This window comes from Artibeus jamaicensis, unplaced genomic scaffold, assembly GCF_021234435.1.
Source record: "Artibeus jamaicensis isolate MK-2021 breed Jamaican fruit bat unplaced genomic scaffold, CSHL_Jam_final scaffold_537, whole genome shotgun sequence".
NCBI lineage: Eukaryota > Metazoa > Chordata > Mammalia > Chiroptera > Phyllostomidae > Artibeus > Artibeus jamaicensis.
The window spans coordinates 37,862,445-37,882,981 of record NW_026522047.1 but is presented as its reverse complement, the minus strand read 5'-3'; the positions used below and the strand labels follow the sequence as shown (position 1 = coordinate 37,882,981).

The 20,537-nt window shown below is 35.2% G+C and overlaps 1 protein-coding gene across 1 annotated transcript in view; it reads left to right on the top strand.

Annotated features, from left to right (window-relative positions):
* FZD3 (frizzled class receptor 3) overlaps positions 1–20,537 on the top strand; it is a 76,856-nt gene that overhangs the window by 40,356 nt on the left and 15,963 nt on the right. The window lies entirely within an intron of this gene.

The window sequence follows — 20,537 nt, the reverse complement described above, 5'->3', positions numbered from 1 at the left end:
AGAATGTGATATTGATTATATTATGGCTAAAAATACAAAGTGTTTAGTAAGTACACAAAAATTAGGAGAGTATATTTATTTTTCCAGCACTTACAATAAGTATTCTTCATAGCCAACAAAGTTACGATATTTTTGGACCATATGACGCACCTAGGTTTTAGAGGAGGAAAATAGGGAAAAATTTTTTAAGCAAAAAATTGGTAAAATATTTAATAACATAAAGAACATAATATTTCACCAGTGTAAATATAAACAGAACTCAACAGCAGCATTAACAACCATTATCCCTCCCAAATGACGGGGGTGGTGCATCTTGTAGTCCTAAACTGGTTAAATACGTCTTTTTATAAGTTGAGTAGAAAAACTTTCCCGAGGTCCTAAAGTTTAAAAATGACCACATCATTAACCATTTCTTAGATGTTTTGTCATCTTTACCCACAAATTAAATGTAGCGCTTTAATCCCAAAGGCTAACTATGGAAAATAAAAATAAGTGATGTCTTAAAATTACCACCAAATTATAGCATTACATACAAATACATGTTCCTATATGAACATTATAGTATATTTTCTGTGTCTGACGGGAAGAGAATGAACCCCAATTGTGAACTCCAAGTCCTTGACTAGCTGCATACAGTGCTTTTATTTCAAAGGGTGTGTGCGTCTGTCTGTCTAGGGGAGTTCCTGTTGCCCCTTTCAACAACAGAAAGGCCAGATTGTCTGCTCTGTAAAATTTTGTCCTAGGTCTGCTTCTGGTCTTGGCTTTCTGAGGCTTACCAGTTGCACCATAATTGGAGAAAGTGCATGATGATCAGAAAATAACTTGTCTCCCTAAGAATTTAAGCTGAGCCTCCATAAGCCATCCTTTTCCATGCCTCCTTTCTCTCCAGCCCCCTCCCTAATTTAGTAGCCCTTCCAGTGGAAGGGACACATTTTCAAGGGATAAAAGAGTAATAGGATTATTAGAGTTTTTACCCAATCCTTTACAGTTCTTTTCCTCCTCTGTTGATGCAATGGCTTATCTGTCCTCTCTGAGGACTGCATTTTGTTTGGGCCTAGTTCGAACACCTTTCTGTCAGAGGAAGAACCAGGGGGTGAGACTTGAGTTTCTTCAGATGTGAGAGTACCATAAACAGAAATTATGCTCAAAATAACTTACTTTTCAGATTGCTAGGTTAGACTACACTTCCCAGGACCTGTATAAATTAATCTGATGACCAGTGCATGTTAAATGCTTGGGCTAGGAGGTTATTTTCTGGAATACCTGTATAGTTCTCTTCTTTATCAATAGTTAATGGTGTTTATTATGTCTATTTTATATTTATTATGTTTATTCTAAAACCTGCTTATATTAGTAGTATGTATTACTTTAATATAGAGTTGAGTTCAATTTTTCTACTTTTCAAAAAGATTTTATTTATTTATTTTTGGAGAGAGTGGAAGGGAGGGAGAAAGAGAGGGAGAGAAACATTAATGTGTTTCTCTTGTGCCTCACATGTGCCCCCTACTGAGGACCTGGCCTGCAACCCAGGTGTGTGCCCTGACTGGGAACCAAACCAATGACCCTTTGGTTCACAAGCTGGCACTGAATCTACTGAGCCATGCCAGCCAGGGCAAATTTTAGGTAAATCACTGAAGTATGGGTTGGAAAAGAAAGTACTGTTTTCTTTTCTTTTATTAATTTATTTGTATTTTTTAGCATTGTTATCATCAAAACTAAGTCACTTAGGAAAGACTCAAGTTTGTTTTTTTAGAGTTTATTGAAGTTAGTATGGACAAGATGAATTGTCAAAGAGTTGGCTGAAAAGATAAAAATTTAAGATTTTGTACTTAGATTGCTTTATAAGTATTTGAATTCTCTGTTCACTTTAAATAAATGGAAATCACGGATGATGAATAAACGTGTAGCATATATGAAAAAACTGAAATACTAATTAGCACACCAGCAATAAAAAAAACCTTGACCTTACATAGATGATTAACTTTGAAGTGAAAATAAGTGTGTAGGGGTTTTTTTTCTTGGTGATTTTTCTGTTTTTCTGACCTTCAGTTTTATGTTTTTACTACCAACCACCTATGTGATCGGGTCAAATATGAAATCTTCCATTTTATTTATTTTGATGAAGGTAAAATTCTATCAGTGACTTTATGAACTGTGTTAAGATCATTTAGTTCACTAATATTTTGTAAGTTTTCCAAAAAAAAAGAGCTAAGAAGTTTGTCTCAAAGTAGAATATTAGGAAAATGATAAACTCAAAAGTTCCATTCTGACAGTATAGCAACATCAACAATTAAGTCTGAACCAATAAATCTGGAAAGAGCACGCTATTGGGGACATAACAGACCATACATGATCTTACCTAAAGAGTGTCCCCACTTCAAAAACAAGTATGAATTAGAGCCAGCAATAAGAATCCAGCTTTGGCCATGCAGGGGCTGTCAGGCAGATGGGAGGGGGAGGGTCACGTAAGTGAGTTGCTGTTGGTGGAAATTCAGACTTGGGCCAGCTGGGAAGTTGATAAAGGGAGCCAGGAACTCCCTTGTGAGACCGAATCATCATGGTTATAGGCTGAAGTGTTTACAGGTTAGTTGTACCTTTTGACAATCAGCAGAAGCAAATTATTTCTGCAGGATTTCCCCTGACTGATCAACCAAATAACACAATATCATGCCACCAAACACATGAGAAAACAAGCTACTATGCCTTAGAGTCACTGGACATAATATCAAATGTAGATCAGAACTGCAGCTATTGAAATTTTCAGATACTGAATAATATATTTATAAGTATGTAATGCTTGAAAGTAACAGAAAGATTACCAATCTAAAAGAGATCACTTGAAATAAATAACAGGTTTTTATCCAGAAACGTAATTTTTGAAATAGAGACTTAATTGATGAATTTTTAAAATATAAAACAGTTTAGACTGCTGTTTGGAGAGAAATTTAATGAATTAGTAGCATGTAGATGAAAATAGTTACCCAGAATGCAGCAAGAGAGACAAGGAAAATATGAAAGCGATGCTAAGAGTAATGGGGGCCAGAATGAGAAGGCCTAATAAGAGTATAGAGTCCTGGTAGGGAGTTTCAGAAGGGAATTGAGAGAATATTTTAAGAGATAATAGCAGATTTTCCAAAATTGCTGAACACATTAATATGTAGATCAAGGAGGCACTATATACCCCTAGTAGGATAAATAAAAAGAAATCCACACCTTGGTGAAATTGGAGAATGCCAAGGACAAAAGCCTTGAAAGCGGTCTCAAAGAAAGGACAGATCACCTAAAGAAGACTGACAGTGAAAATGATAGCTGAGACTTCAATAACAATGAAGCCAGAAGACAGTATATACTATCTTTAAAATGCTGAAATATTTTCAACCAGAAATTCATACCTTTTGAAACTTGTAGTAGACGTGGAGATGCACTGCTAGATCTTCAAAACAGATGTCCTTCTTAGCTGCACATGTGGTCAACAGAGACCCTGCAGCCACAGAGAGCTAGCTGCCTTTTCTGAGGTCATGTCCTTCCTGGGACTGCCTGCAGTAAGGGATTGTTAGGTGGCCTGAGAAGGCCTGGCCTGTGGCCCAACGTGACACCCCCTGAATGTCATTCTCTCCAGAGCATCTCTCTACTAGATTAGCCGAAGCTTTTCTGAGAGCAGGGCAGGTCAGTTTCCTCCTCTGCCCAAACCTGTTTCCACTCCCATTTCCGTCACTGATACTATTCCCTAATAAGCATCTTGTACCCCAGATTTCATCTCTGTATCTTCTGGAGAACTCAACCTGTTCTCAAGGACATGGATAAAATAAATCCATTTCTTTATAAACAAAAAACAAAAACAGAGTTTGTCACCAAGACACTTGTACTAAAGGAACTTCTAAATATTTCAAGAGGAATAAAAATCTTTAGATGAAAGGAGATACAAGAAGAAATGAGGAAATAAAATTCTAAACATGTATATAAAGCTAAACAAATACTATTTCTATAAAATAGTAATAACTATAATTTGTAGGTTTAAAAAATACACTGAAGATCCAGTAGAAAAAAATAGGGCAAAATGTATACATAGACCATAATTGGATCAATGCTAAAATGAATGAATTGCTTCAAAAATCAGTCAATGGTGATCTAGAAATGCTGACAAAATGTTCTTTCCCACCATCCTTTTTTTTTCTCTCTGCCCCTCATAGGGCTCTTCTACAGGAAAATGTCTTATCTCTTCTGCCCATTTTTTCTTTTAAAAAATTTTTATTAAATTTATTGGGGTGAAGTTGATTAATAAAATTGTAAAGGTTTCAGGTATATAATTTTGTAATACTTCATCTGTGTATTGTATTATGTGTTCACTATCCCAAGTCAATTCTCCTTCATCTTCTGCCCATTTTAATCAGATTAATTTTTTTTGCTGTTGTACAAGTTTGTAATTTATTTTGGATATTAACCCCTTTTGAAGTATATGCTTTGCAAATATTTCCCCCATTTAGTGGGCTATCTCTTTATTTAGCTGATTTCCTGTGCTATGCAGAAGCTTTTAGTTTGATGTAATCCCACTTGTTTATTATTGCTTTTATTTTCTTTACTTTTGGTATTAGAGCCAAAAATTTTTCTCCAAGACCAATGTCAAGGAGCTTACTGCCTATGTTTCCTTCTAGGAGTTTTGTGGATTCAGGTCTTACATTCAAATCTTTAATGCATTTTGAGTTGATTTTTGTTTATGGTGTAAGAAAGTGGTCTGGGATTTTTTATTTTTTATTTTTTGCATGTGGCCATCCAGTTATCCCAGTACCATTTAATGATGAAACTGTCTTTTCCCATTGTATAATCTTGGCTTCTTTGTTGTAAATTAATTGATCATATATGTGTGGGTTTATTTCTGGGGTTTCCCCTGTGTTCCATTGATCTATATGCCTATTTTATGCCATAACATTGTTTTGATTACTATAGATTAGTAATATAGTTTGAAATCAGGGAATGTGATACCTCCAGCTTTGTTGTTCTTCCTCAAGATTACTTTGGCTACATGGAGTCTTTTGTGGTTCCATACGAATTTTACAATTGTTCTGTTTTTGTGAAAAATGCCACTGGAATTTTGATAAACATTGTATTGAATCTGTAAGATTGAATAGTATGGACATTTTAACACTATTAAATCCTTGAACATGGAATATCTTTCTATTTCTTTGTTCCTTCGATTTCTTCATTAAATTCTTATTTTTTTTTGTTATAAATCAAGAACTTGCAAATCAATTTTTAGGAGTTTCAAAGAACTCCCTTCTGAACATGGTCTTTGCCCTAAATAGTTTTTGTAGGGCTGAGGAAATTGATCTGTTATAGTAATGCTTGGCAAAGTCTACACCATGTGTTCTTTTTCATTATTGTCCACTTAATAACAAACTGATTAGAGATTGTTTTCTGATTATTCTGCAGTTTGTATTTGGAAGAGAGAATGGAACTTTTCAAAATGATCTACCTTTCATTTGATTTGTTTTGAGGGGGAAAAACCAATAGTTTATTTTTTCAATCCCCCAAAATGCAGAATGGGTATCATATACTGTGAATGAAGATTAGAGTTCTTCATGTGAATAAGATTAAGCATAAATTCTACTTTTTAAAGTGTTTGTTTCTCAGTTTTTTAATATTTATTTCCCAGTTTTGTTGCATCCGTTATTATAAGACATATGTATTCAGTATCCTGTTCCATTTCCTAATTATTTCTAATTCATAAGACTAGAGTGACATCAGAGTGGTGATAATTTTTTTCCCTTGGGTATAAGTTGGTTAAAATTTCAAGGTGTGCTTTGTTTCATCAAATGTAACTTTTGAAGGAGTGAAATTTTCTATTTCATAATGCCATCGAACAAAGGAATATTAGAATAGAATTGAGATAATTGTGTTGTTTTCATTTTAAGTTCTTGAGTGAATTATGGCTTTTAAGTCTTTTTTTTTACCTCATTTGTGAGTTTACTATGAGATTAATTAAATAATAGGTGCACTAAATATATCCAGGCGCCATAATAAATCTTCGTGATAGTAGCCTGTGGTTACTTTGAATGAGCATTATACTCCATTATCAATGAACTTCTTCTCAACCAGGCAAACTCCACTTTATTTCCTGTCAATGTACTTGTCAGGTCATTTTCTCAACTCTGTGTATCTAGTCTCTCTCACTTGACAAGTTATGTGTTTCTTAAGTAATGGGATAATTTTTTTAAATGTTTGTTTTTTTTAACCTGAAAGTTAACATCACCCAGAGTTTTACAGCAGTCATTGGTAAAGTTAATTAGGATGTAAATTTCTCATTGTCATTCTTGAATTTAGAAGAGAGAATTATTTTAAGAAGGTAATCTCTGTGTTCAGAAAAGGAAATGAGATTATTTGCAAAATATTTGTACTTTATGATTTCCTCTAATGATAAAAGGAAAGCTTGGAAATTGAAATCCCAGCTTACTACACTTGTTTTTCATAGTGTTGCATATAAATTGATGGGCCAACAATGGGAGAACATAAACGTAGAGAGTAAAAGGAACATACATGGACATAGAACTGGGAATGAGTAATACTTAGTTAAAGAGGTGAATTACTTGCTGACTCATTACTTTAGTTATCTTACCTAGTTTTGCTTTAATTTCAAAAGTATTAGCACCTCCCTGACAGGAACAAACTGTATTATAATTATAGGAGCTTTCACTTCCTTTTGTCCTTTCTTTTTGAAAGGTGTTATAAATGTTTCTGACATACAGATATGAATAAAGAATAATACTATACATTGAACGTCAATAGATCTACCACTCATTTTATACAGAAAACACCAACAAAACACTAGTTTCCCCTTTGTGATCTAATCTCCCTTCTAAACTTATCACCCAGGATTTGGTGCTTTTGTATATTTATTTGTTGGTACATATTTTTCCTAAATAAGATGGAGTATTAGGTTAAATATTTTAAAACTTTATAGTGTCAAAGCTGTATATATTTCCTGCAGCTTGTTTTTGTCATTCATTATGTTTGTGAGACTTGTCTGTGGTAATATGTGTGTGTTTTTTTGCTTTCTCTGCTCTTCCACACTGTTGTATATATCATACTTGCTTATCCATTTTACGCAGGGGCATGCAACCCACAGCCCACAATGGCTATGAATGTAGCCCAACACAAAATTTTAAATGTACTTAAAACCCCTTTTTTTTTGCCCATCAGTTTTTGTTAGTGTTTATGTATTTAATGTGTGGCCCAAGACAACTCTTCTTACAGTGTGGTGCAGAGATGCCAGAAGGTTGGACACCCCATCAGACTTAAAGAATATTTAGGTTGTACCTTGTTTTTCCTCTATTACAAATAATGCTGCTGTGAGTATTTTTATGTCCACCTGGTTTCTCTGTAATATATACCTCAAAATGGAAATGTTGGGTCATAATATGTGTCAATCTTCAACTTTACCAGGAGTTGCCAATTTGCAAGTTGTTGAACCAGTTAGAACCCCATATGAAAGTTTAAATTTGTATTTTCCTGATTCCTAGTGAGATTGAACTTATGTTTAATTAGCTGTTTAGAGTTCTATAAATTGCTTGTTTATACACACATATTTTTTAATTACAATTCTTTGTTTTATGTATTACAGATATCTAGCTTGGCTTTTTGCCTTTTTTTTTTAAGATTTTATTTATTTATCTTTAGAGGGGAAGGGAAGGAGAGAGGGAGAGAAATATCAGTGTATGGTTGCCCCTTGTGAGTCCCCTGATGGGAACTGGCCTGCAACCCAGGCACGTGCCCTGACTGGGAATCGAACTGTGGTTGCTTGGTTCCCAGGCCTGTGCTCAATCCACTGAGCTACACCAGCCATGGCTGGCTTTTTGTTTTTTAAATCATGTCCTTTAATGAGCAGAAGTTTAAAATTTTAATGTATATTATTTATCCATCTTTTTCTTGTGGTGTTTAAAAATTGTGCCTTATTTATGAAATCTCTACTCCAAGATCATAAAAAATAATTCTTTTTTTCTGCAGTTCTAAAGATTTTGCTTTTCAGGTGTGGACTTTAAAATTTTTTTTTAAGAAAAAAAGGATATGTTTATTGATGTTACAGAGAGAGGGAGTGAGAGAGAGTGAGAGAAACATCAATTGGTTGCCTTCGTTATGCGCCCCCTGACCTGGGATGAAACCTGCTATTTAGGATGTGCCCTGAATTGGAAGCAAATCCACAACCTTTGATGTATGGGATGAAGCTCCAATCAGCTGAGCCACCTGGTCAGGGCCAGGTGTGGATTTTTAATCTATAGAATTTATTATTGTATCTGGTGTGAGGAGGAGATCCCACTTTTTAAATACGTAGATATCTAGGTAGCACCATTAAATGACTAACTAGTCCATCCTTTCTCTAGTGAACTGTAGTATTGCCTCATATATCAAGTTTCCATATGTGAAACTTACTTCACCATTGTTTTCCATAGTCTGATTTCTTTGTTTAATCTTCTATCATTGTCTTAATTACTATAGCATTATGGTCTTTATATCTGATAGAGTAAGTAGGATCTTTCAAAACAAGTACAAGTAAAGGCAGATAGAGCAATGTAGTGTGTGTAATACGTGCACAAGAGCTACAAGACCTCCATTCTAGAACTGCTTTCACTTACCAACATGACAGGCTCTGCAGGAGCCTGATCAATAATTTATTTTTATGTAGGCTTTGATGATGACAGGCTCAGTATAAGCCAACATTTTGTAATGAATCTTTTTTTTTAATGAAAGTAATCCTACTACAGTATGGGTGTCCATTTAGTAAAGTATAGATTCTACTTGATAGGGAATGAAGCCAAGAACTCTGCCAACCTGATTCAAAGCCAAAGTTTCAGAATCAATAATTAGATATGGTTACTGTAGGCCACCACAGTAACCATAATATGCCCTTGGTGGGTTTCTTTTTTTGCAATGCTTTCCTTTTTAGCATGAATAATTTTTTCAATTTAATTAAAAAGAATTTAAACCCCAGGGTCTTTGGTGTATTATGGATCTAAATTGGAAGAACAAAATATAGAAAAATATTTTCTGTATTGTGGTTGAATAAAGTCATATTGCAAAAATCTGTTGATTAAAATTAGAGTGATGTTAGTGGAGGTGAGTTGTTCAGAAGATAGTTTATAGCTCCCTTCTCTTCCTGGGTTCCCCACAGTTTCCAGGAAATAGATCAAAGAAATACATCAGGTGAATTTTTTCAGTTAATCTGATATATTTTAATATTAATAGGAATACAGTGTTTTTAAAGGACAATTACAATAGAGAATACTTTGAAGTTTCTTATTTGCCCATTTTAATTATACAAGGAACTGAGATATTTAGTGGGTTTTTTAAAAAATTGGAGGCATTTAGTTCATTATAAGATTATTTTAAAATAAAAACCAAACATTGTATTCCTTTATTTAAATTTTTTTACTGGGCTTTGCCTTTCTAGCTAGTACATTATTTGTTTTACATACTAACTGCCTGAATTGGGGGGGGGGTTCCTTAAGTGTTTTACAACTGGATAATAATGCATTTCCCTTTTTCTGTTTCCTCATTTACAAGGGAAACCTCAATAGCAACATCTTGACCATTGTTCCCCACTGCCTCTGGCTCCAGTGCTCTTTGCCTAATGGCATGTTCACAAAACAGGTGTTGCTGGAGTTGCTTTCTCACTGAATGTCTATCCTGGCAGCAGGTCCTGACTCGTTTTCCCTGGAATTTTGGCTTTAACCAGAACTTAATCATATAAAATCCTCCGTGTTCCATCCCTTTTTCCTCTAATTCTCTGTATTTTCTTGCCTAATTGAAGGTTTTGGTTGTGGGCATTATTGCTGACCTTGTTTTGAGCATTCCTCTTTAATTCAAGCATTTCTGTTACATAGACAATATTTCTAGTTTATGAAAGACAGTGTAACAGTTTAAAACACTATAGAAGTAACAAGATACGGTTTCTCACCTAAGCTCTTTTTTATTTCCTTTTTCTGGATAATCTTATATATTTCCATAGCCCAGTTTTGTTTCTGAGTTCCAGACGTATATCTGTTTACATAATACTTCAATTTAGAAGTTTATAGGGCATGTCCAACTTAACATATCTAAAATAGAAGTCTTGCCCTGGCTGGCGTAGCTCAGTGGATTGAGCGTGGGCCTGCGAACCAGACAATCGCGGTTCGATTCCCAGTCAGGGCACATACTGGAGTTGCAGGCCGGTTCCCTACAGGCCAGTTCCCAGCAGGGGACGCATGAAAGCCAACCATACATTGATGTTTCTCTCCCACTCTCCTTCCTTTCCCCTCTAAAGGTAAATAAATAAAATCTTTAAAAAATAATAAAATAAAATAGAAGTCTTCATTTTTCTCATGAAACCTTTTTCCTGCATCTTGTTCCCATTTCTTCCCCATTCAGTAAATGGCATCCTCACTCACAAATTGCTCAGACCCAAATTTGGAGCCATCTCTGTGTCCTCTTTCTCACATAGCTCATCACACACAATCCATCAACACCATTTCTACCTTAGTCTAAGCTCATACTTCCACTATGTCCATCCCCTTCATCTGTCTGCTTCTACTTGTGTTCCTTTACAATTTACTTTTAACACAGTAGCCAGGGTAATCTTCTCAAAAAATGAGATTAAACTGCTCCTTCAAACAAAACCCTCCCTATTACCCTTAGAATAAAAACCATAATTTTTACCATTACCTGTGAGGCCATATATGATTTGGCCCCTGTCTACTTCTTGGACTTATTTCCTACAATTCTCCTTTTGTGCTCAGCTGTAGCCTTGTTGGTCTCCTTGTTATTGTTCTTCAGAGATAACAATTGTTGTTCTTGCTCCCTCTTGAAATACTCTTGCTGCAGAATATACTCCAAATCCCTACTTAAATGTTGTGTTATTTTTCTAACCACTTTGATCTCAAATACATGCCCCACATACCACTCCATATCCCAGGCGCTTTCCCTAACCTGCTTTAGTTCTGAGTCTGTTACCACCTGAATTACTAGATTTCTTTATTTCCTTGTTTATTACAGCACTCCACACACCTCCCTAGAATGTAAGCTCAAAAGAGCAGGGAATTTTTAGATTTGTTTTTGGGTATAGTAGCTCTTATACCAGGACATAGTAGCCACTAAGTATTTAAGTGACTGAATTAATTAACTACATGACCTTGGGCAAATTGATTCATCTTCCCAGACTTCGATTCCACGTATGTAAATAAAGGGATTGTACTGTATGATATCTCTGAAGAAGAGTGCTTTAGACTGAAGGAGGTCAATTGAAGGCAACCCCAAAGTCATTAAGTTCAGGCCCCTTACTTCCCACTACTTGTGGAGGAACTTACTGTTTTCTTTGTGAGTCAAAAAATGTGTATAATCATGGTTCATGTGTACACTTTAATTGGTACGGTAGATTTTTATATCATGTAGAGGGAAAATAACTTTTGGAGCAAAATTTGATAGATGTAATGAAAACTCATCTCTAATTCCCCTAGAAAAATTTTCAAGATTATTAAGGTCAAAGGCTATTAGGATAAACCTTAGAATTCACATATTCCAACCCCTTAATTTTCACAGGGGGAAATTTAAGTGTATAGCAGCATAAGAAACACAGGGATAAACAAAGATAAACAGTTTCTTATTTCAGGACTTCTCAGGGCCTTTCCTGTGCATGTGAATCTCCAAGGACGGATTGTAATATCCAAATTTTATTTACCACAGGATATCTTACTACCTTTTAGTGACTTTTGGGACAACAGGTCCTTGTACCACATGCTTGAGCTATGTGTCAAGCACAGTTGTAAGTACTTTATGTTTCAATTCATTTGATATACTACTTGTATTTGTTCTTTCTTAATATTATGTGAAAATCTGCCTTCAAGAAGTAATGTGCCATAACAAAATGTAAAGAAGTCACAAGTTGATGTGTGTGTGTGTGTGTGTGTGTAAATGCAGAACATAAGTCACGGGCATTGATTTAGTTATAATTCATTGTGTTTTCTATATCATTGATCATTTATTTATACAACTTGCTTTAGATACTTATGATATTCACTATATACTATATATTAAATATCAATATAATTTTTGATAATTTCCTAGAGCAGTTCACTTGTAGAACATATACTAATACATACTATAATCAATTTACATTGTACTATGTGAGCTTTTGGCATTCCATTAATATGGTAAAAGTTTTCCTGGTTAAATTTTTTTGACTTTTTAAAGATTATTTATTTATTTATTTATTTATTTATTTTTAGAGAGAGGAGAAGGGAGGGAGAAATAGAAAGAGAGAAACATCAATGTGTGGTTGCCTCTCACATGCCCCCCACTGAGGTCCTGGCCTGCAACCCAGGCATGTGTGCTGACTGGGAATTGAACCAGTGACCCTTTGGTCGACAGGCTGGCATTCAGTCCACTGAGCCACACCAGCCAGGGCTAAATATGTTTTCTAAATGTTGTATACATAATAGTTTTTTCCACTTTAAAATATTTCTAAATATCAGGAAAAATTATTGTAAAACATGCTTGGAGGGCCCTGGCTGGTGTGGCTTAGTGGATTGAGCGCAGGCCTGCAAACCAAAGGGTCGGTGGTTCAATTCCCAGTTGAGGCACATACCTGGGTTTCAGGCCAGGTTCTCCCACCCCCGGTAGGGGGTGCACAAGAGGCAACCACACATTGTCTTTCCCTCTCTCTTAAAGTAAATAAATTAAAAAACTCCATGCTTGGAGGAAAAGCATGCCTCCCCATCAATAGAACCACTCTTTATATATTTCTATATGTTTTTATAACATTTTGGTAGCTGCTCTTTGGAAATATGCCCCCACCTCTGCCTCTAGCCGGTGAGGCATACTTCTCACTCTTGTGTACTCCCTTTCTTTGAATTGGGCTGGCTCTGTGACTTCTTTTGATTAGTACAGTGAACAGAAGGGATTCTGCATGGACCCCAAGGCTAAGTCTTAAGAAGTCTTGAAGCTCTCTCCAAGTTTTCTTAAAATGCTTGTTCTGGGGGAAGCCAGCCTCTGGTAAGAAGTCAGACTGCTCTGAAACCACAAGATGTGTGGACTCCCAAGCTAGTCATAAGCTATATGGACAGCTGCATGAGAAGGAGGGAGGGAGAGAGGGTGATGGAGAAGAACCTCAGCCAGCTCCCACCTTTTCCAGCAGTCCTAGCTGAGATATCAGACATTTGAGTGAAGAAGCCATCTTAACTGTCTCTGTGGGTCCATCTTTCAGCTATTTCTAGCTGCAGCTGTCATCTGACTGTAGTTACATTGAGAACCCAACTCAGTCACTTAGCTGAGCCCAGTTGACTCACAGAACTGTCAGAGATAATAATAAATTCTTATATTAAGTCATTAAGTTTTGGTGTGGTTTCTTACACAGCAGTAGAGAACCAGAATAGTGCTTATGCATATGCAAGCAAGTGTAGCCCTTTTCCCTCTCTTTTATTCAAATGATGGTTACTATGCACACTTCACCTTTTTGTCATTTAACAATATATCTTGGTGATCAATATCTAAGTAGAAAAGGCTTCCTCAGTATTTTTATGACATACTATGTCACTGACTAGATAAACCACATTGTTTATAATATTTTACTATTGTAAACAATCTTTGCACATACATCACTTCACATTTATTTGAATATATATCCAGCATAAATTTTAAAGTAATTGCTTGATAAAATGGTATCATTTTATTGAGATGTGAGTGACATATAGCATTAATTTTGCAAAGGGCAGACTTCTGATAAATATTGCCAAATTGTCTTACAGAGGTTGTATGAATTTTTCACCTGTAATATACAAGTGTATTTCCCCACATATTTGATTATACAGTGTGCTATCAGCCTTTTGGATCTAGGCTAAAAAGTAAACTATATAATTGTAATTTTTTAAAAACAGGAGGAGTTCATATTTGTATTTTCTGTAAACTATATATTTTACCTATTTTTCTTTATGTTGTTGATTTTTCTTTCTTATTTATAGTTCTTTATTAACAAAATTACCCCTTTCTCTGTTACAATGTTTGCAATGATTTTATGTCTTTTCTTATTGTCTTTTGGATGTTATAGAAGTTACAGTCATGTAAAATGTTGGAGTTTTATTTATGTATCTTCACTTTTATGATAGATTTATTTGTCCTTTAATGGCTTTTGGATTTTATGTCATAGATAGACAGTTACTCTCTAAGAGTAAAGCTTTCATCTTGAACTTTATGGCTTCTTTCTGTTTTTTAACGTTTTTATATTTGAATTTTTTATCTAGTAGGACTCTGTCTTGGTATGAGATATGGTATGCAATCACTAGGTTTCTATTTTTTCCAGGTTTTTACTGTTTTGGTAATATGAATTGAAAGAAGAACTATTAGTGCCACTTGGAGAGAAATGTGACCAAAGAAATCTGAAATATATATTAAATGCCTTTCCCCCCTTTTTTGTTCATTTTCTATGCTAAACTTCTCAGTGTCATGACTGAAAAGCAAATTTTATGCTCTTATTTATTTCTAGGATGAGAGGAGGAGAACATTTTTGCTTTCTTATATAACTTTGAAAATGTACAGTATGAAATTCCTTAAAAATAAAATTGTACCTTGGAAGGGGAAATTTTAAAAAAAGATTTTATTTATTTATTGTTGGACAGAGGGGAGGAGGAGAAAAAGAGGAAGAGAAACATCAGTGTGTGCTTTCCTTGCATACCCCCTGCTGGGTACCTGGCCTACATCCCAGGCATGTGCCCTGGCTGGGAATCAAACCAGCAACCCTTTGGTTTGAAGGCCAGTGCTCAATCCACTGAGCCATGCCAGCCAGGGCAAATATTTTTTTCCAGATGTCTGACTAGAATCCATTTATTGAATAATTCATCTTTTTTTGAATGGTCTAAAATATCGCATATATTAAATACTAAAACTGTCTATGTCCCAGTATTACAGTTTTATTATATGATAATTTCTATTAATGATACATTTCTTTTTTAAATTTTTTTATTTTATTGATTATGCCATTACATTTGTTCTATTCCCCCCTTCATTCCCCTCTACCCTGCACACCCCTCCCCCACCATCCCCCCTTTAGTTCATGAACACGTGTCTCAAGTTCTTTAGATTCTATATTTCCCCTACTATTCTTACCCTCCCCCTATCTATTTTCTATCTACTGTCTATGCTACTTACTTTCTGTACCTTCTCCCCCCTTCTTCTCCCACTCCCCTGTTGCTAACCCTCCATGTGATCTTCATTTCTATGATTCACTCCTGATCTAGCTGTCCTTTTAATTTGCTTTTGTTTTAGGTGTGGCTGTTAATAACTGTGAGTTTGCTGTCCTTTCACTGTTCATCTTTCTTATCTTCTTTTTCTTAGGTAAGTCCCTTTAACATTTCATATAATAAGGGCTTGGTGATGATGAACTTCTTGAAGTTGATCTTATCTGAGAAGCACTTTATCTGTCCTTCCATTCTAAATGAAAGCTTTGCTGGATAGAGCAATCTTGGTTGTGGGTCTTTGGATTTCATGACTTGGAATACTTCTTTCCAGCCCCTTCTTTCCTGGAAGGTCTCTTTTGAGAAATCTGCTGACAGTCTGATGGGAACTCCTTTGTAGGTGACTGTCCCCTTATCTCTTGCTGCTTCTAGGATTCTCTCCTTCATTTTAATCTTGGCTAATGTAATGATGATGTGCCTTGGTGTGTTCCTTCTTGGGTCCAACTTCTTTGGGACTCTCTGAGCTTTCTGGATTTCCTGGAAGTCTATTTCCTTTGCCAGATTGGGGAAATTCTCCTTTATTATTTGTTCAAATAAGGTTTCCACTCGTGACTGTTCCTCTTCCCCTTCTGGTACCCCTATAATTCTGATGTTGGAGCGTTTAAAGATGTCCTGGAGGTTCCTTAGCCTCTCCTCATTTTTTTGAATTCTTGTTTCTTCATATTTTTCTGTTTGGTCATTTTTTCCTTCCTTCTGGTCTGCTCCCTTGATTTGAGTCCCAGTTTTCTTTCCATTACTATTGGTTTCCTGTGCATTTCCATTCATTTCAATTAGTTTAGCCTTCATATGTTCCTCTAATTTGTGGCTAAAATCAACCAGTTCTGTGAGCATCCTGATCACCAGTGTTTTGAACTATGCATCTGAAAGTTTGGCTATTTCTTCACTGCTTAGATTTATGGGCTCTGGGGCTCTGAATTGTTCTTGAGCCATGTTTTGATCTGTTTGTGCCTGTTATGTATGAGGAGCGGAGCCTTAGGTGTTTACCAGGGCGGGGCCACCCAGGTCGCTGGTTTGTGATGCTGTATGTGGGCAAGGGGTCAGAGAGGGAGCAATGGCAGCCCTCTCTGCTCACCCGGTCAGCCTCACCGCTTGCCCCCTCCTGTTTATGTGAGCATAAATGTGCGAGCCCGCTGCCCTGTGCCAGGGCCTGTGCCAGGGCCTGCATGGTCTGTCTCAATGCACGTCTCTTCACTGGTTTATCTGCACACAAATGCGAGACCTTAGACAGCCAGCCATGCTGTGCCTTCCCGTAGCTACCCTGCACCTGGGATCCGAGCCCTCGGCTGCTTGCGCGCCGCCCACCTGGGTCAGGGATCGTTTTTGCCCGACCCACTCCACTGCTGGCTTCACCCCTCTCACTGGTTTAGCTGAGAGGGTTGTTGTTTTCAGACTCCGTATTTTTCGATTTTCTGTGGTTTGGTTGCATTTATTGTTGTTAAAACTTTGTTGTTTTTAGATTTAGTTGTTCAAGGAAGCAAAGTGTTTCCACCTACACCTCCATCTTGGTGGAAGGCCCCTAATGATACATTTTTATTCTCTTTTAGCATTTGACTGTTTAGTTTTGCTTGTTTTTTGTTTTTCTATATGAACTTTAGAATTATCTTACTTAATTCCTAAATAACTTTGTTGGTATTTTTATTGGAATTGTGCTAAATTTAATGACTAAATCAAGGAGAATTTGCATTTTATGACAGTGATATTTCTAGCCAAGAACATGTTTTATAAGCACTTTAAAGCCGTTCACTTATTTTTCTTATAAAGTTTATTCCTAGGTGTTTTATCCTTTTTATCACCATGAAGTATTTGTTTACTAGTGCTGCCAAGACAATACTGTAGACTGGGTGGCTTAAACAACACTTATGGAGATTGGAAGTCCAAGGTCGAGGTGCCAACATGGTTGACTTCTTCTGAGGCCTCCCTCCTTGGCTTGTGGGTGGCCACCCCCCCCTTCTTGTTTCCTCGCACAGTTTTTACTATGCGTCCATCTCTGATGTCTGTGTGTTCATATTTACCCTTCTTATACGGAGCTCAGGCAGATTGGTTTCAGGCCCACCTATATTATTTCATTTAACATTAATTACCTCTCAGAAAAGCTCCATCTCCAAATAAGTTACATTTTGTGGTACTGGGAGTTAGGACTTCAACATAGGAATTTTAGTGGGGCACAGTTCAGCCCCTAACAATGGCAAATGAAGGACTTTCTTTTACCTAGTAACTGTTACTTGTATATCTGAAAGTTTTATTTTGCACTTAGCCACCTTGCTTTTGATTTATAATAGTTCTTACTTTATTTTCTTAAAATTATTTATTAATGCTTATTTTCTCTTCTTTATAGTTTTCTTACCTTTTTGGTCTAATTGGAGTCAGAACTGTTGATACAAGGTTAATAGTAGTATATCCTCTTATATTCTTGATTTTAAGGAGAATAGTAGCTTCTGGTGTTCCCATTAAACATGGTATTGCTTTTTGAATGACATAACTTTATTTTCTCACTCAAAGGGCTTTTTATCATCTATTTTAATTTTATTACAATTTTTAATAAATAGATACTTATTATAATTTTTAAAAAGCAAGAATGGACAGTTTTATCAAGTACCCTTTATTGGCATACATGGAAATGATTACCATATTTTGCCATGTATAATGCACATTTTTGCCCAAATTTTTGAAGGAAAAATAAGGATGTGCATTATACATGGGTAGTACCTGAAATACCTTGTATCTTTTATTGTATTTTGTAATTATTTGTTAAATAAAATTTCTTGTACTGTAATATGTTCAAAAAGAAATGCTAAAATTCTACTATAATACAAAAAAAAGTATTCAAATATAAATAAAGAAATGAATTAATTAATTAAAATGATAGATTTTTTTTCTGAACGTTTGGGCCAGAAAACATGGGTGCACATTATACACGGCAAAATGTGGTGTGTGTATATGTATTAAATTTATAAATCAGTTTCCTAACATTGAACCATCCTTGCTTTTCTATATTTGGTTATGACATATTCTTTGAATTTGCTGTTGGATTCTGTTTATATAACAATTCAGAAATGAGACATCTACAGATTTTATTGTGTTATTGAGTCTGTTGAGTCAGGTTCAGTTTTATGTTTGCTTTTGGGGTCTTTGTATCCGTTTGCTTATCATTTCTCTGTGTGTGTGTGTGTGTGTGTGTGTGTGTGCGCGCACATGGGCTCTTTTCTTCCCTGTGTTGTTTCGATCAGACTAGAGAATGGTTACCTTTTTTTTTCAAATGACCAACTTTGGGGTTTATTAATTAGTTATTTTTGCCTGTAATTAATTTCATTTTATTAATATCTTAAATTTCTTTTCCTCAGGTTTGCTTTATTGATAGATAATACAATTACCAATAATATTCCTCATTAATCAATAGTCTATTAACTTGATTTATGGTTTCTTGTTCTGCAGAAGTTTTAAGTTTTTTCTTTTTATAGCTTCTTTGTTTCACATTAATCTTTTTGAAAAGACCTTTTATATCCCCAGTATAAAATACATTTTTTATGGTTATCATAATTTTGTAATATATATTTAACTTCCCAGAATTTATTTTTTTATTATGTGAGGTAGTGTATAAATTATTTTCTGGTGGATTGCTTGCCATCCCAACATTTATTAAACAATCTATATTTTCCTAATTTATTTCAAATACTTATATACTTATCACACTTTGTGAAAAATTCTATTTTTCTTTTCAGATTATATCAAGTTTATAAGATTTTTTTTAGTATAGTTTGACATCTTTTTTTTTTAAATAATTTTTTTATTTGTTTATCTTTAGAAGGGAAGGGAAGGAGAGAAGGAGAGAAACATCAATGTATGGTTGCTTCTGGTGCATCCCCTGCTGGGAACTGGTCCCTGCTGGGAACTGGCCTTCAACCCAGGCATGTGCCCTGACGGGGAATTGAACTGCGATCTTTTGGTTCGCAGGCCCGTGCTCAATCCACTGAGCTACACCAGCCGGGGCTTAGTTTGACATCTTTAAAACATTAAGTCTTTACATGTAGAAATATGGAATATTTCTTCATTTACCTCAGTTTTTCCATGATCTTCAATAGGCTTTTATCATCTTTTTTATTTCTTATTAGGCTTATTTCTAGATGTCTTACAGTTTTTGTTGAGATTATAAATTAAATTGTTTTCATTATTTTTTTACTTGGTCATTGATAATATATAAGAAAATTTTGATTTTTTTAGTATTAATCTTGTCCAACTTAGTTACTGAGTCCTATGTTTCTGGGTTTTTTTGTTTTTGTTTTTGTTTTTATTCTCTTGGATTTTTCTGGATAGTCTTATTGTCTCTTTGTTCCCAGTATGCACACTGTGTTTTTAAGTTTTCCTTCTGGCAGGGTGTCTTACTGGCTTAACTAGGACTTCCAGAAAGGTAGCTATGTTCTTTATGGCCCCAGAGGACAGAATTAGGACAGATGCTCAAGACAGTTAGAGCTGTTCGAACATGGAAGAAAAGGTGATGTGACAATATATTAATGTCAGATAAAATACAATTTAAGTATGAATAAAGTAAAACAAGCAGTTAGAGTATTTTTGAAATTATATAATACCTCACATAGGCTTGAAAATAAAAACTGATGGGATTAGAAAGAAAACTAAGGACTTCACAGTTATGTGAGAGATGTTAGCACACCTCTTAAAATGGATAGATAAGCAGAAAATTAGTTAAGAGTATAGGAAAGATTTGAACAACACAACTAATGAAGTTGATCTAACACATATAGAAAATTTTGTACTCAACAAATAGAGAATATGTGTAAAGTTTGAGCATACAAGGAATACTTAGAAACATTGGGTCCTAAATCACAAAAGAAATCTCCAAAAGTTGAGGCAACCAGAAACTGTAGACCAGATTCTCTGACCACAATTAAACTTGAAACCAGCAATAAAAAGAAATTTTTGAAAAACTCATCTGACTAGAAATTAGAAAATGCACTTACAATAACTCATAGGTGAAACAGGAAGTTTGAAAAGAACCAGCTAAGTAAAGATGAAGTAGGGAGATTGCAGAGCATATTAAAGATAACAATTTTTTATATTGTGATGACAATGATAAGACTGGCAAAATTGGCCAATGTAGATATTACTTGAGCCTCTATTTCTTTTCTTGGTTTATTTAGACATTAATAATGTTTTTCTTTAGAAGATAGCCAATGTGAGCTAATAAGAAAAATACAGGACTCAGAGTATAGATTACAACTTTATGGTCAAATTTTCAGGAGTTTATCTTTTCATATAACCAGAAAATTAACTATA